General features: G+C 37.9%; 1 protein-coding gene across 3 annotated transcripts in view; it reads right to left on the bottom strand.

The window, feature by feature from the left end:
* NR3C2 (nuclear receptor subfamily 3 group C member 2) overlaps positions 1–18,811 on the bottom strand; it is a 330,623-nt gene that overhangs the window by 252,685 nt on the left and 59,127 nt on the right. The window lies entirely within an intron of this gene.

Raw genomic sequence — 18,811 nt, 5'->3', positions numbered from 1 at the left:
AGTCAATGCACACAGAGGCAAGTTCTTTCTCCTCCTAAAGATAAGGTTGACCTTCCAGGGCTGTAATTGGGATACATGCCCGCTCTACATGCTGTACAGTGAAGGGAGATTAAGCCTTTCACCAATTATGTGATTGAAGTGTGAAGGAATTTTTTAAGTAATTTCAGCCATTTTCTTTTTTTACACACTTGTTTTTTAGAAGGATTAAAATATTCTAGAAGATATACTAGAAGAGAAAAAAGTTGCTGGCTCTAAAATTCATTTATAAATTTCCAGATACAAGTCCTGATTTAGTAAAACCTAAACTGATAAATTCAATCCAAAGGAATGTGTCTATTCTTTCTCATCTGCTCACAAGCCCCCTCATATACAAGGCAAAGATAAGATCAATCAAATCATCAAAATTTCTGATTTCCTCTTTCTCCTGCATACTTAAATTCAGAGTGATTACATTCCACCTTGAATATCAAAAGCTAAAATTAAAAAAAAAAAAAACCTCTTTTAGAACTACAATAAAAATGAATTTTTAAGAACATCAATTCAAACAGTGAAAGTTTGGATTTTATTAAAACAATAGGTAGATGTACAATCACATTGGCAATGTGATTTCAACACCAATCTACAAAAGAAGCCACCACGACTTATTTTCTATAATGTTATGCTAACACTGCATGATCCATTAGTAAGTAAAACACAGCCCTTATAAAATTCAGAAACTATGTTACATTCCATGAACACAGCCTTGAGTTTTGTCACCTCTAAGATTATCCATTTTAAAAAGTCCATGTTACTTGAAAAGGGCAAAAAGGTTCTAGTACCTCTACATTTGAGTCACTGTCCCATATATATGTAATAAAATGGATTTGTCATGAGACTTTGCTACATTTCAAAAGCTACCTAAAAATTAAGTGGTGGTTTCCAACAAATGAACACAACTGAGCTGTTATAGCAACCCAAATATTAGACACAAACTTCCAATATACTTTGATTGTTCTGTTGGTCTAGATCAGATTACATAAATACTATCATAATGTTAAACCAACAATGCCACCAGTTACCTGGAACCTATAAAATATTAAAAACTTTAAAGGTACTCTCAAACTGAAAAAAAAGTCTTATTAAAATTCAGCTTGGGTTTAATATGAAAAATGTTAACGCACCAAAAGAACTCGAGCTAAGCAATCATGAATGAATAGATATTATCCTGAAATTTAAGACAAGCTGCTGGATTGAATGATGAGACCGTCAGCTTGAGTTCTTCAGTTCATTAGCTTAACCACAATCTCAACCTAATATCCATAAAGTCACAAAGGCAAATGTAATATACCTTCTAAGTTGAGAGAACTACACAAATTTTTCATTAGCCACATCGTGAAGGATTTATGTTCAGCATTACTTTAGTGACGGCGAAGAGATAACTAGAAAAATCTTTGAGGAGGAAGTTAAGTTTTTCAAAAAACATGAAAAACCTGTTTTCCTTATGTTCAGAAATACATCCCTCTTTAAAAACAACAACAAGAAAATACGAAAAACTGCAAATTACCCAATATGCATCCACCCAGAGACACACACCTGCCCTCCTGCTGTTTCCCCTACCACCTACCCAGACGCCAAAGCCAGGTCCCAGCATCATCCCTGAACTCTCTCTTCTCCCCAAACCCCCGCCATCGATCACTCACCGAGGCCCACTGATTCCACTTAAGTGTCTCCCACTTGTCCTGATACCCTCGTGGGGGCATGGCCACACCTCTCCCCACACGAGGCCAGTCCCCCGTCCTCTCCCTCTTCTCCACTGACACCCCTGCTCAGGCTCGCAGGCAGTCTCTCACCGCCGAGCCTCCGCACACTTCTGGTTTCACCTTAACGTCACTTCCTGTTGGGAGACGAAGAGTTCTAACTTCTCCGGCTGGGACGTGATTTTCATATTAAGAAAGTGTTTCCATGGAACTACTACCTCCTCATTGAAAAGAACCCAGGGAAGGGGGTAGAACCCTGAGCTGTGCAGTAGCACTTTCCATGGCAGTGGTTATTTTTAGCCCCTCCTGTCCCCTGACCCATCTCTGCTGTTGTTACCATTACATCACCATTATTTTAAATAATAATAATGAGTAACCAACAGTGGCATGGTTTTATAATTCATAAAATTAACATGGCACCTTGACATACACAATCACAAAGTGAATCCTTCCCGGGTCCCAGTTACACCGAGCACGTTGTGAGTCCTCCGCATTCTATCACTAGATAACGGATGGCCCGTTAAACATGGGTGAGGGAGGAACAGCAGAAATCTGGGGACTGGGTGGGGACACAGACTGGCACTGGCTGGGAGACAGCGAGAAAAGGAAAAGACAGAGCAATATAAAAGGCACAAACGAACATTTAGGAGGCACCCACAGGGAGGCCCCGGAAAGAGGCAATCTCAGTTCGTAAGTCTCTTGCTCCACTTTGTCCAGCGTGATTTCCCCAAGGACACCGCCCAGTGGAGACAGCTTTTCTCCCACCATACTGGGGATGCTTCCCTGGTACTAACGTTCCTTCTCCACCTTTTCTCAACCTGCTACGCTCAGCTCCTCTTTGAGTCTACACTCCACTGACTGCATTCTGTCCAAGTAGAACCAGCACTTCAGAGTCCTTTGCAAGTCGTGGCACTGGTCACCCTTGGCAATTACCTGTTAGCAGGCGAACACATTAGTTCCCTTAATAGAGTTTATGCAAAAATGATCCAGAATGGGTTACAAGAGCAAGTCTGGAAACTATGATTTCATACATGGCACTGCATTCGTGAGTGTATGTGGTTTTCAAAGAGTTTGCTATAAATGGATAAAATCTAGAGCTCTTTTGAAATTTTGTTTAAAGTGCCCACGGCATGAATTAAAAATAAATTAGATATTCAATATCTTACAGTAACTTACAGTTGAAAAAGTATGAAAATGAATATATATATGTTCCTATATGACTGAAGTATTGTGCTGTAACCAGAAATTGACACACTGTAAACTGACTATACTTTAATAAAAATATATTTTAAACAATAAATTAGAATACAATTTCACTTTGATGTAAGCCACCTTCTAATGCTCTTCATTTGCACACACACCCCCACATGTATTTCATGACTACAGCATTTGCCCAGGGAAATTTAAATGCCCCAAATGGCAGCATTATCAGAAATATACACTTGACTTGAAGCATGAAATATCAGAGTTGGACTAAAAAAAAAAATCAGCTGACAGAAATTAACTGATAACAGATCTGAAAACTGACAAATATTTCTTTGGCATGAGCATAATCACCATGATCACCATTTCTCTTAAATCCTTCAGTTTCTCTAAATTATAAAACATAATCTGCCATTTCCCTACCACAAATGGACTGTGCCCACTCTAACATCATTATAGAAATTCTTATCCAGAGACACCAGTTTCCCCTCTTGGTCGGATCTTAATGAGGAGCCCAAGACACAATAAACATAATAATGTTGCAGAAGGGAAGGCAGCAGCGGTGAGCTCCACTGCCAAAAGCAACAAGACTTGCCTCTGAGCTCACGGTTAGCTGTGCTGGCTGTCACAGTCTCTCCACACACCACACAAAACCACACGGAATCAGAAGCAAGTGATGGGAGTGAGGGGTTGGAACCAAGCACAGACTTTTCAGAAGCAGAAACTTTCTAAATCAGGCAGAGCATGCTGTCCCCTAGACCAAGATGGTGCGGCCAGCCCGTCCACAGGGAGACATGAGCTTTGAAGTTTAGCTAGCAGCGGTGATGGATGCAAAGATCTGTCCCGCGGGGATGGACGGCCAGAGACAGGTGCAAGACAACTGGCCAGACTCAGCTGGGCAGTCAGCAAGAGGAACAACACAGAGTTCCTGCTCCTGACTGAAAGGAAACCTGGACCATGGGCCCCACGGACCTCATGACACACCTGGTCAAGCTACCAAAGACACAGATGCCAACACAAGAGTTCAGAAGACAGCTTTTCTGTCTTCTCAACACTTATTTTCTGATGGATCGAAATTTGGAGCAATTATACTGCAAAGCAATTAAAATAACTCGACAGCTAAAAACAAACAAATAAAAACAACAGAAAACTTTACTGAGCCATGAGAAGGTTGCTATTCAATGTATTTTGCTCAAATGTCTTGTGATGGTCATCTTGAAACTGACTAAATAGTTAGAAGACTCATATAATGAAACTTCTTATGTAACTTTTACCCCCTATGTATGTGTGTGTCAGTAAGCCTACATGTGAAAGAAATAGCTGTGTATTACTCTGGGTAAAATTACATGGAATGCTGTCATAATCAAGAGATTTAGATCAGAGTTTCCCTCACCATGCAATTTGTAAGAAATAGAAATGGATGAAGGGGAGGGGGTGCTGAAATTCAGATATCTGGGGAAAAACACACACTCACAGTCTGGTTTACTTTAAAATTTAAAAAAATCAACCTTACTAATAAGCATTATTTAGAGAATAAGATATGATTGTTAAGTTCCCGTCATTACGTTTAATTCTTATAATCATGTGGGAGAAAGGACAGCTGGTAAAAATTTATCTGGACCTATCTGCAGAGGGAACGAGATAAATCCCCAAAGGCCCACTGCCTTGAGGACTTTATAATTCTACAGTTGTATAAATATACAGAGACAAAAGAGGCTCCCCAAAGACACTGTCACATCACAGAATTAAACAGGTATATCTTGTCTTATAGAAAGTGAAATTTTTATACCAATAGTCTTGTGCATAAACAGTCCCTTTAAATGCAGTCTTTAATACACCAGAGAGAAAAAAATCGGAGGAAAAAACATTCAAAAGCACCAAGAACTTTGGAGGGATGCCAAACAAATTTATACTGAACATTTTTCTGAAAATTTCGCTCAAATGAAAACATTCTCTAATGTAATCCTCACTAACCTGAGAGACAGGTGCTGTGATAGATATGATACAAATGGATAAACCGAAGATTAGATACATTACGTAAGGTCATTGCTTCATAAGCTTGTGAGTCACAGCATCCAAAAAGAACATTAAAAGAACAAGGTGGAGAAAGTCAACGATTCAACTTTTTCCATGAAAATGATTATTTTTATGCCCTTGATATTTCATTTATTCATTCTGCAAACATCCATTACTATCTGTATCAAGTACTATCAGTGCCCCAGTCAGAGAAGAAATAACAAGGAGGGCTGAATACTGCTCATGTTCCAAAAATTCATAGTGGCAACTTTAATAGAATATATCTAAAACTGGAAGCAAAATACACCTGCGTGATGTTTTAGCAAATGAAGACTGGTCTTTCCAACCATAAGGTACTGAAATTAAGATCTGTTCTCTGTAAAAACATTGTATTAAATAGCACATTCCACCTTAAAATGTGTTCTATGGATAAATAAACCAAAGCAGAAAGATGTCTCACTTTCTGAAAATCTCCTGGTGAACTAACGACACAGCAGAAATAGAATTCTAGATACTATACCATGATCTCCTGTTTTTAAAATATGCTATATGCCCTTCACTTAAATGTCTAGTTAATACATTCTTCAAACAAAAACCCTGGCCTTGACTACTTCTTCTCAGTAGTCCTATTCACATCCTTAAAGATGATGTGACTGGTAATCTCGGCACTCCCCAAAGCTGAGCAGATGCAGCCAAACACTAAAAGAAATACTAAAAGAAATCTCTTAACACCTAAGAAAATATTTGACTCAAGTCTTGAGAAAAATATTTCCTATTGGAAATTAGAAACACAACGTATCTATAAGCAATATAACTCACAACAGCTTAAATAATATATTTTATAATATATATGTTCATTATATAATTTTTGTATTTTACACAGTTTATATTATATACGTAATATTGTTTTAAATGGCTTGCTACCAAAGGGAAGGTATATGGAAGGAAACACTGACTTTATTCTTCAAAGTCAGTAACACTTAAACTCAGATATTCACTGGATCAACTCCAAAGTTATAGCACGATTTGAAGTAATAATAACCAAGATTAAATATGCCAATCCTTCCACTGATTTCTGAGTATGCTTCAGATAGTTTAATCCTTTTAAAGGACTTTTTCATCTTAATTGGTTCAAAAGTTAGGAGTACAAGACTTTCCTACTACTAGAAGAATTTATATATCACTGTAATTAAAAGATTTTTCAGCAATATCTGACAATATCTGATTTTATATATTTTTTCAGCCATATTTGATTATATCTGATTTATATACATAAAAGACATTAGAATAAACCAGCACTTTATGTAAGTCTCCAGTTACTAAGGGGATTGAACATAATTTCTTCCTACATACAGCAATGCTGTACTTGATTTCCTCCTGAAGCAACTTCTATTTGTCTGTCCTTCCTTCCAAGAGAAACCAAGACTCAGCAACACACTAAGCTGGCCAGCACTGACGGCTCTCCCTCCTGCCTGGAAGCCCCTCTTTCTTCTCCCCTTGGTAAAATCCAGCCCAAATCCACCTTCTTATGCAGTCCTGCACAATCTTACCAGTTAAAATCTACCATCCCATCTCCATGACTGTACTCTCATTCACCTGCTTTACAACTAATTTTTCCACAACATGCCTTCCATTTTTATTATCCAGGAATATACACACATCCCCCCGAGTACAGCTCCTTAGTTACCCAACAAAAATTCGCTGACTTGAACTGAAACATTTAAAAAATGTTAAAATTTCAAACTCCCAAATTTATCCCTTCCCAACCCCTTCCCTCTGGTAACCATAAAATTGTTGACTATGTTTCTGTTTGATGAGTTCATTAGTGTCCTCTTTTTTCTTTTCTTTTTTTTTTTTTTTAGATTCCACATATGAGTCATATCATATGGTATTTTTCTTCCTCTGACTTCCTTAATATGATAATCTCCAGGTCCATTCATGTTGCTGCAAATGGCATTATTTTATTCTTTATTATCACTAAGTAGTATTCCACTGTATAAATATACCACAACTTCTTTATCCAGTCATCTTTCGATGAACTACATACATGCATGATTGGGACACTATGCTGTACATCAGAAACTGACACATTGTAACTGACCATACTTCAATAAAAAAAAAGTTAAAATTGAAGTTAAGGGTAGTTGCACACAATCTAATTTCAACTCAGTTAATATGTACAATATATCTACAAAACTGTCATTGATACCCTCACTTTGGAGACAAGGAAACTCAGAATCAGAGCATTTTAATAAATTAGCCCAGGGATCAAAATTTTGGGTAACAAAACCAGGTCTGCAACCCAGGGTCTGGGCTCAAAGGCTATGGCATAGTGCTCTGAGGCTGCCTCTCAAGATGTGATATGGTGTCCCCGACCTCGAAGGTTTAATTTGCACTGGAACTCTTCAAAATTACCGAATACTCTATAATCTGTCAGCCATTTTTCTCATGTTCTCTCTATGAATGACATTGAATGACAAGGGACTACCATAAATAAAAGAAAAAGGATTCTAAAATCAGTGGGAATTAAAGAGATAAGAAAAATTCCTTCAAATTATACAACATTACAAAATTACCTACCTACCTTCTATGAATGTAAATTAAATATGTCCTACATCAGAACACCATATTCTCATTATTCACAAATTCCAGTCTATAAAAAAGGCAAAATAATCATAGAGTGTTACCGAGACTTTTCACGTCAGAAGAAACATCTAAGACCATCACGTTCTACTGATTATTTCACAGATGAGGAGACTGGACTCAGAAAAACTCAACAGCCTCAAGGTCCTATAATTAATAAATAAAGGTCAAATTGATAAGAACTTGGCCCCCCAAGTCTCAGTCTAATTGCTTTGCCCACTGGTTATACTAGAACTAAACTATACTGGTATAATTATATACTATATTTCTAGAAGAACACTGAAAGTAAGAATTATTAATTACATATGTCAATGCCTAAAAGAACCTCAAGGGTCCTTATACCTTAGCCTAACTACCTAAATTTTCATTATGAGAAAGCTGAGGCACAAATAAAGCAATATTTTTTGCCCAAATTTTAAATTTATTTTTATTCAGTCCAGTGAAAATTTTCTCTCCAACAGTGAAAAATATTTTAGGATATAAAGAAAATTCATCACAGTGTCTGACAGCATCTTTGTAAAAGCAGACTCCCTATCTCTTGTTAATCATCCATACTTTCTTAGACCCTCCACGTATTCTAAGAAGATTGTCATAAAACCTATCTGATTATCAATATAATATCCTCTACTGTTAATTGTATCTGGAAACAAGTATCCTCCAGCTATATCCTAGTGAAATTTCCTTTTTATAAAACAAAAACAAAAACAAAGATTAATGAACGAAATGAAAAAGTAAACATGTTGACATGTGTCTATGGTATAAAATATTTTTCGTGTCAGTGAAATAAGCAAGGACAGTACCTTCAATCTTGACTTGATTTTCTGAAAAAGAATCACAATAAACGTTTAATTTTTACTTGGGTCTAGAAGAAGATTCTATGGGCAAAATCAATCAAACTGCACCATTTAAAAATGTTGACAAGATGTTATTTATATCAAGAAAGTAGCTACTTCTTTCTGGCATCTTTATTTTCATATCATAGCAAATAATCCTTTCAAACTACATTTCCAAGCCTTTTCTTATATTAAAAACAAAGCTTCAAAAGGGACACACCCAGGAGTTGAAAGGCAGAACTCCACACCCTTCACTTCCCTCCACCTCTTTTCAATTCAGCTGCAGCCCTACAAATTCCAACACAAGGGGAAGGCAATGTGGTGGTGTCAGAAATACAGCAGGCACATCCAGGCTAGGCTATCAAGCCCAAAATTTTCTAGGACAACGAGAAGTAAAGCCATGATAACCAAGAGGAGTAGGAAAACACAAACACAGAACCCACTCTGAAAGAAGCCCGATATTTAGCAGTGCCCTGCCTTCACCTCCGCTCACACCGCTCCACTGGAGTTCTTTTCACTTGTCATCAGAGGACCTTACTCTTTTCACCTTTAAGAGCAATACAGTGATTCTGCTTATTTCATCAGAAATCCACCCGAGGTTAGGAGGAAGGCAGAAAAAAAAAAAAAAAAAGATGGAATGTTTGGGCATTTTTTTTTCTCCCGGCCACAACAACTGTTTTTCCATCTGACGATAGATGAAACTCTTCAGTGTAGAAGGAGAAAGTAAATAAGAGGAAGAACTGTAATTCTTGAGCCCGTGCCAGTTTACAGTATTGAAAAAAAAGGATCTGCGCCACAGCTTGGCGGCCAGCCATATTTACAGTAAGCTATCTAGTGTTTTGCCCAACGGGGAGAACAAAGGACTCAGTGTGGTGCTGCCGGGTTTGTGTGTCTCAAATATTGTGGAGAGAAGGAATGTGACCCCACATGCAACAGACCCTCTCCTTTCTACAGCTCTCTCTCCTCAATGACTCTCAAATTATGGTCAAAAGAGTCTATCAAAGGGCAAGAGAAAGCTTCCCGGTCTCAGAGTTTTAGCTTCAACTTTAAATTAGCATTTATTTCACTTGCAAAAATAGCCTCTCTATTAATCTAGTTTGAAGTGAAAAATTTCCAAAGCTTGAGAAGCATACGATGTTTCACGATATGGGTGATTCTGCCTTGTGAGAGCAGCTAACCCTGAAACAAGCACCTTAAATACAGTTTTTCTTGGTGAGATTTAATACCTCTTCTTTCCATTATATTATTTACCAGTTTTTAGGAAATATATGGACTGGATGACACCAAGAAAATTATATTAGGGGCTCAATGGCTATTTTATTTATGTATTTATTTTTACTGAAGTACAGTCAGTTACAATGTGTCAATTTTGGGTGTACAGCACAATGTCCCAGTCATGCATCAACAACTGTTTTAATAGAGTGCATTCCTATTTTATTTCCAGAAGTAAATAAAAATTTCAAGTGACAGTATGATGGCCAACATACTAAAATCAACAACAACAAAAACTCTTTCCCCTCAAAGTTATACTTCTTTGGAAACTACGCCCAAATAAGGATGTAAGTGAAAGTTAAATCAATTGCAATTTCTATTTCTTTATATATATCCACACATTTGCTTGGGCCAAAAAAAAAGTGTTTTTATCTTAAATATCAATGTGACAGACAACACATCTCTGAACTTTTAGTTTTCTCACTGACGTTTGGTTCTAGTGGGGAAGGAAGACAAAAGAAAGGTGAATAGTGTAACAGACTATTAGTGAAAACTGCTTTAGAGAAAACACAAAGAAGGAATGAGTTGGCGGGGCAGGAGGAAGAGATACGACTGTAGGGAAGGGGCCTGGGATGATGAATTTGGAGTCAGTGCCTACATCGTCCGAGGGAACCAGCCTGTGGGTATCAGTTAGGGAGGAGAGAGCACGTTAGCGGTTCTGACCAGCAAATGATGGGGTTTCCTAAGGAATAAGCCAAGGATTCTCGACTGTGAAGCTCTTCCCGAAGGTGGGGAGACAACAGAGAGAGTTTGCTTTAAACACAGATGCTGTTCACAAAATAAGAAAAGGAGCCGGCGTGGGGACAGAAGGAGCACCAGCAGCTGGGAGAAATGTGGAAAAGAGAAAAAGAAAGCAGAAGGGAGAAGCAGAGCAGCGGACAGCTGGGAAGGATGTGAAGAGAAAAGGTCAATTTGAGGCGGTGCCCTAAATATTAGTAAGAATTATTATAATAGCTGGCCGTCAGACATTGGGAAGGACGGTTTGTAAACTCCTACAGCCTGGAAGACGCTTCTCATCAGAGTCTGAGTAGCAATGTGAGGAATCACCAAGACGTCAGGCACTTCTACAGCAGGGCAGTTTATTGAGATTTAATTTTTGCTTTGTTTCCATTGTTTTGCTTTGTTTCCTTCCTCGTGGGGATGGATCGGGGAAGGAACTTCTCTGGGATACAGGCAGTAGGGCCTCCCAGTGTCCAGGAAAGAGCAGGACCTGAGAAATAAATGAGCGCAGGGGGCAAATACAGATCGTGCAAGATGGAAATCTTATCACTACCTTCAAGGGCATGCATGGACCTGGACAACAGACACACCAGATATATGAGGGGGAAGTGCAGACTGACAGCCAGAGGGACCCTCCTCAAATGTTCTACTCTGTGTATAACCACTGGGTGTTTCACATCAGCCATAGAGGTGGTTAGAGGAGTAATAATGAGGATCAACTAGGAAGATTCAATTTCCCTCCAACCTGGCTGCTGAAGGGGCTCTTTAGAAAGAAACAAGTAACTGAAAGGCAACAATAAGGAAACATTCATACCCATCAGAATAGCCAAAACGTTAAGCTTGTTAATAACCTAGAATGTGAAACCAAGAAGGCGCTCGTACACTGCTGGGACTAAAAATTGTAAAAGGACTTGGTAACAACTAAAATAAAATGAAGACAGGCATACTTGAGGCTCCATCTTTTTCATTTACAGAAATAGACCCCGAAAAATGGTTGTATCTCTGCACAAGGAAACACATGAAAGTACTCATTGCACCATGGTTTGCAATAAGAAAAATTACAAGGAATTTTCATCAAAAGGCAAGAAACAAATTATACTAATATAATGGAATATTATATAACAATGAAAATGAATTCACTGAATCAACCTGTACCAGCAAAAGCAAAAAAGATAGAAAAGAAGGAAAGAAGGAAAGAAGGAAGGAAGGAAAGAAGGAAGGGAGGGAAGAGGGTGGCCAGGAATTCATCAGTGGCTGCAGGCAGAGATGCACCTCCTCACCACCTCTCCACGAGGAAGGGAGGAAAGGATTCAATCCCTGGTGTGCACACGGGCAGAGCAGAATCACCTAGCAGAAGAGTAACACCTGCCAGTAACACACCTGCCCTCCCAGAGCCAGGCTGCCTCTGCTCTGAGAAATGAGGTCACAGAAAAGCACCAATTGGGAGTCAGGAGAGGTTCTGGGTGCAATTTTCAAATGGGTCTAAGAAACCATCCCTTTGTAACAACTATCTGAGCTTCTGTTCAGAAACAAGAGTTGACAAGGGATAACAGATCAATTCTGAAATAAAATAAAAAACTTGATGGCATTCTCCCATATTATCTACTAAATAAGCAACTTCCATTTTCTGTGGATGTCAGTGATAAACAGAAAGATGAGATGCAGTAAAGGGTTCAAAGAATAATCTGAAAATCTATTTCAAAAGCCTAAGGATATTAAGAAGCAGGGTAACATTAAGCCTGGCCTCTGTACTCATTCTTCCTCACAGATGCTCTCATATTAAGTCCATAATTCAGTATGAATACACTTTAATATTATTTTCACCTAATTTGGAAAACTAAAATTCAGGATTATATGAAAAAGTTCATAAAAACAGATTTAGGTGATTTTTATGTTATTCGAGGCACATGGGAAATTTAGGTATCTTTCTAAAATGTAATGATTTAGGGTAAATACAGTGCCAGTGGTACTCGGCAAGCACAAAGACTTTTTTCCCTTTGTTTTTATTGAGATATAATTCATATGCCATACAATTAATGTTTTTAAAGTATGCAATTCAGTGATTTTTAGTAGATTCACAAAGTTGTACAATCACCAACCCGATTTAATGTCAAAATATTTTTATCACCCCCCAAAAATCTCTGTACACATAAGCAGACACTCCCTTTTCTCCCTGCCCTGTCTCCAGCCCCTGACACCCACCAACCTATCTTCCTTTGTCTATGGACTTGCCTACTCTGAACCCTTCAAATAAATGGAATCAGACAGCATGTGGCCTTTGGGGTATGGCTTCTTTCATTTGGCATAATGGCTTCAAGTTTCATGTAGGTTGGAGCATGTATCAGTACTTCATTCCTTTTTACGGCCCAGTAATGTTCCACTATGGAGCTGTACCACATGTGTTTAGCCATTCGTCCGTTGATGGATAGTTGGGTTGGCTTTTGGCCATTATGAAATAACACTGGGTCATAAGGTAATTCTACGTTTAACCTTTTGAAGAACTTCAGCAAATGCATCATTTTCCATTCCTATCAGCACTGCATGAGAGTTCCAACTTCACCACATCCTCACCAACACTTGCTGTCTGTTGAGTGATAGCCATCTTAGTGGGCATGAAGTGGTATCTCACTGTGGTCTTGACTGCATCTCCCTAAGTAATGATATTGAGCATCTCTTCAGCACGAAGGCTTTTAGAATAATAGTTTTTCCATGTGGCTGATATTGATCTAACAAGTGCTGTAACAATAATGAATTAGTTTAACTCTTGCATTCTATTTTTCTTGCATAATTCAACCTAACAGACTTACATACAGTAATGAATATTTATATTTTATGAATAAGGAAACTGTTAGGAGATAATTAAAAAGTAAATCCTTAAGAAGTACACACACTAATACAAGATTTATGAAATTTTATATTTATATGCTTATAATACACATATATTTTGTCCTTCTTTAGCGGAAATGGTTGGTCAAAGGAACATTAGAATAGGAATAAATTTGGGGAAAAGCAGTTCAATATCTTCCAGCAAAGCATAGATGGTGGTAAGTAGCTAGCCCAGCTGTTCAAATGGCATTTATTATTTCTCTAGAAAAATATGATTCTAAGTAGTCACTAAACGTTTCATTACTTGTTACAGACTTTACATGGCTTTAAACTTACTTCTGTGACCTATCCATGTGCCAAACCAAAATAAAACATTATCTTCAACTATATTCAGAAACATTCAGTATTACTTTAAGTACTAGAAGGTATACTTTCTCATATGACAAAATACACTTACTGCCCACACTTAGGGCATGAAAGACCCCCATACAATAAAAGTTAGGATGCAGACTCATGTTTAAAACATGGAAAATTTGATCCAAATGTTCCGATTTTTTTAAAACCTAAAATGAAAAGTCAAAAGCTTCTTTTGGCAACAGTTAACTCATTCAAGCTATGATCCATCTTTAACTCATTCAGGATATGCTCACTGAGTCACTTAAGTCCATAATTCAGTATGAATATACTTTAATATTATTTTCACCTATGATACTGTAATTTTTTCCACTGAAAGTACCAACCCCATTTAGTGAGTTCAGTTAATATGCTGTGTGTATGTTTTAGGTGTTCTGGTCTAACCACTAACTCCCTCCAATATACTCTGTACTTCCAGCCTCAGGACATTTGGTCCTGTGAGACTCCGTGCCTGGAATTTTCTTTTCTCTAGTCTTCTTTTTTCTACACCACTGCCATTGAACTGCTTCCAATACAAGTTCCGAAATTTCTATAAAGCTGCCCCTGACTACTTCCTCTACTGAACAGTTACACCAAATATCAGTGGGGACAATTAAATTCATAGGTAGGTAAAAGGAGCTGGATTTTGAAGAATCAAGGATGACTCCCAGTTTGACTACGTCGGTCACATGTCCTTCCCCATAGACATTTATGAAGGTAGGAGTGAAGTTAAAGAGAACCACCTCCAAATGAGAAGGCACCAAGGTGGCTGCAATCCTTTCTAGAATTGTCAAGTCAGTCTGTTATTATTTATTCATTCATTTATTCAATCTTTATTCCACCTCCTCCTGAGTGGACCCTGACATAGGTGCTAAGGATAAAAACAGGAAGGTGATCCATAAACGTAATAAATACCTAATATTAATCAAGCACTTACTACATAACAGTTGCCCCACATCTGCACTGTTACAGGCATCCTTCAGAGACATTGAGGGTTCAGTTCCAGACTACCACAATAATGTGAGTCACATGAATTTTTTTGGTTTCCCGGTGCATGTTAAAGTTATGTTCACACTGTAGTGTATATACCCTATTAAGTGTGCAATAGCATTATGTCTAAAAAAAGTATATACCTTAATTTATAGATATTTTATTGCTAAAAAAAGTTTGCCACCATCGGAGCCTTCAGCAAGTCATAATCTTTTTGCTGGTGGAGGGTCTTGCCTCGATGTTGGTAACTGCTAACTGAGCAGAGCAGTGGTAGCTGAAGGTTGGGTGGCTGTGGCAATTTCTTAAAACAAGACAACAGTGAAGTCTGCTGCCATCGATTGACTTTTTTGCACAGATGATTTCTCTGCAGCATGCAATACTGTTTGACAGCATTTTATCCACAGTAGAACTTCTTTCAAAATTGGAGTCAATCCAACATAATATTGTATGTCTGCTATATTTCAATTAAAAAATGGAATCAATCCTTTCAAACCCTACCACTGCTTCATCAACTAAGCTGATGTAATATTCTAAGTCCTTTGTTTCATTTCAACAATCTTCAGAGCATCTTTATTAGGAGTGGATTCCATCTCAAGCAACCACCTCCTTTTCTCGCCCTTAGGAAGCTACTTCTCATCCATTCACGAGACTGCAGCAATTCTGTCACACCTTCGGGCTCCACTTCTAATTCTAGTTCTCTTATTGTTTCCACCACATCTGCAGTTGCTTCCTCCACTGAAGGCTTGAACCCCTCAAAGTCATCCATGAGGGTTGGAATCAACTTCTTCCAAACCCCTGTTAATGTCAATACTTTGAACTCTTCCCATGAATCACAGACATTCTTAATGGCATCTAGAATGTGAATCCCTTCCAGAACGTTTTCAATCGATTTTACCCAGATCCATCAAAGGAATCATTATCTACAGCAGCTATAGCTTTACGAAATGTATTTCTTAAAAAATAAGACTTGAAAGTTGAAATTGCTCCTTGATCCACAGGCTGCAGAACAGATGTGTTAGCAGACATGAAAACTTTAATCTCGTCATTCATCTCACCTCCATCAGAGCTCCTGGGTGACCAGATGCACTGTCAATGAAAGGCATCTGTGAAAGGCATCTTTTTCTCTAAGAAACAGGTCTCAAATGTTCAGTGAACCATGTTGTAAACAGCTGTGCTGTCATTCAGGCTTTGTAGTTCCATTTGTGGAGCACAGGCAGAGTAGACTTAGCATAACTCTTAAGGGCTCTAGGATTTTCCTAGTGGTAAATGAGCACTGGCTTCAACTTAAAGTCACCAGTTTCATTAGCCCCTAACAAGAGTCACCATGTACTCTGAGGTTTTGAAGCCAGGCACTGACTTCTCCTCTCTAGCTATGGAAGTCCTAGAAGGTTATCATCTTCCAACAGAAGGCTGTTAAGCCTATACTGAAAATCTGTGGTTTAGCACAGCCACCTTCATGAATTATCTTAGCTCAACCTTCTGGACAACTTGCTGTACTTTCTTTATCAGTACTTGCTGCTTAACTTTGCATTTCTGTGTTATGGCGTCTTTCCTTAAGCTTCATGAACCAACCTCTGCTAGCTTCGAACTTTTCTTCTGCAGCTCCCTCACCTCTCTCAGCCTTCACAGAGTTGAAGAGAGCTAGGGTTTTGCTTTGGATTAGGCTTTGGCTTAATGGAATATTGTGGCTAGTTTGATCTTCTGTCCTGACCACTAAAACTTTCTCTGTATCAGCGATAAGGTTGTTTTGCTTTCTTATCATTTGTGTGTTCACTGGAGGAGCACTTTTCATTTCCTTCAAGAACTTTTCCTTTGCATTCCCAGCTTGGCTCACTGACACAAGAGTCCTAGCTTTTAGCCTGTCTCACCTTTCAATATGCCTTCCTCACTAAGCTTAATTATTTCTAGCTTTTGATTTAAAGTGAAAGACATAAGTCTTCCTTTCATCGAACACTCAGAAGCCATTTTAGTGTTATTAATTGGCCTAATTTTTTTTTATTGAAGTATAGTTGATTTACAATGGTGTGTTAATTTCTGGTGTATAGCATAGTGATTCAGTGATACAAATACATATTCTTTTTCATATTCTTTTTCATTATAGGCCATTACAAGGTATTGAATATAGTTCCCTGTGCTATATAGTAGGGCCTTGTTGTTTATCTATTTTATATATAGTAGTTTGTATCTATGAATCCCAAGCTCCTAATTTATCCCTCCTCACCTCCTCCTCCCACCCCGATAAGTTTATTTTCTATGTCTGTAAGTGTGTCTCTGTTTTGTAAATAAGTTCATTGTGTGTTTTTTTTTTTTGTCAGATTCCACATATAAGTGGTATCATATGGTATTTTTCTTTCTCTTTCTGGGCTTACTTCACTTAGTATGATGATCTCTAGGTCCACCCAAGTTGATACAAATGGCATTATTTTATTCTTTTTCATTACCAAGTAGTATTCCATTGTGTGTGTGTGTGTGTGTGTGTGTGTGTGTGTGTGTGTACACACCACAACTTCTTTATCCAGTCATCTGTTGATGGACATTTAGGTTGTTTCCATATCTTGGCTACCATAAGTATTGCTGCTATGAACACTGGAGTGCATTATCTTTTCAAATTAGAGTTTCCTTTAGATATATGCCCAGGAGTGGGACTGCTAGATCATATGGTAAGTCTATTTTCAGTTTTTTAAGGAATCTCCTTAATGTTTTCCATAACAGCTGCACCAAACTACATTCCCACCAGCAGTGTAGGAGGGTTTCCTTTTCTCCACCCCTTCTTTGGCATTTATCATTCATGGACTTTTGAATGATGGCCATTCTGACTGGTGTGAGGTGATACCTCATTGCAGTTTTGATTTGCATTTCTCTGATAATTAGTGATGTTGTGCCTATTGGCTATCTGTATGTCTGCACTGGAGAAATGTTTAAGTCTTCTCCCTATTTTTTGCCTGGGTTGTCTGCTTTTTTGTTATTGAGTTGTATGAGCTGTTTGTATATTTTGGAAATTAAGTAACTGGCCTAATTTCAATATTGTTGTGTTTCAGGGAATAGGGAGGCCTGAGGAGAGGGAGAGAGATGAGAAGACGGCCAGTTGGTGGAGCAGTCAGAGCACACACATACCATTCATTGATTAAGCTTGCTATCTTATATGGGCATGGTTTGTGATGCCCCAATTTAAAGAGTAACATCAAAGATCACTAATCACAGATTACCATAACGAACATAATAATGAAAAAGTCTGAAACACTATGAGAATTACTGAAATGTGACACAGAGACATGAAGTGAGCAAATGTTGTTGAAAAAAATGGTGCTTACAGACTTGCTCAATGCAAAGTTACCACCAACCTTCAATTTGTAAAAAACGCAGTATCTGTGAAGTGCAATAAAATGAGGTCTGCCTCTTCTTTTAATTTTCATAAAAGGCCCTACTATTTTAACCACTGCATAGAGAAAACAGCCTCAGAAGTGAAATGGCTTGTTCAAACTCACAAAACCTACCAGGACTCAACCCAAGATCAAAAGACAAATCTGTCCAACTCCAAGTCTCCCAATCTCAGGCAGCTCAATCAGTGAGCAGGGTATTAAGGGACCAAATACCTATTACACAGATGTAATCATTATGTATTTTTATAGCACATAAAATTAATGCCTATAATTTCCATGACATTATACATTCAATAGGCTAGTCTGGGTATTTTATTCTAAATTATAATGTAATTTCTTTTTCAAAATATGCTATGAATGGCAGTAATCAATTTAGCAGAGTTTTTAAAACACAATCTATTTATAGGTTACTAACTTCTTACTGCCAACCAAGAGATCTGTTTTGAAGAAAAGATTAAAGTAAATCACTCTAAGTAATATTAAAAGAAGGCTATAGATAGGATCTTATAAATAAAGTAGGACCGCACATAAAGCAGTGAAACAGTATTACCCCCTCTCCCAACAAAAAAGACCTGCCCCCACCCATATTCTAAAAAATGAAAATGGTTAAAGTCTCAATGTCTTCACAGACAGTATCTTCAAAACCAGTTTGTAACCACAAGATAAAGATAATTTACCCAAAGTGTAAATAAAGCCTATAATAAATAAACTCTCAGAATCATCTCAAAATTAACCTGTGACAAGGGTTAAAATATTCACAACTTGATTATTTTACTTTTGTTTTGTTTTTTCCTTTCTC

The sequence above is a fragment of the Camelus dromedarius genome, chromosome 1, assembly GCF_036321535.1.
Source record: "Camelus dromedarius isolate mCamDro1 chromosome 1, mCamDro1.pat, whole genome shotgun sequence".
Lineage (NCBI taxonomy): Eukaryota > Metazoa > Chordata > Mammalia > Artiodactyla > Camelidae > Camelus > Camelus dromedarius.
The sequence above is the reverse complement of the archived record's forward strand: the minus strand, read 5'-3'. Positions and strand labels throughout refer to the sequence as shown.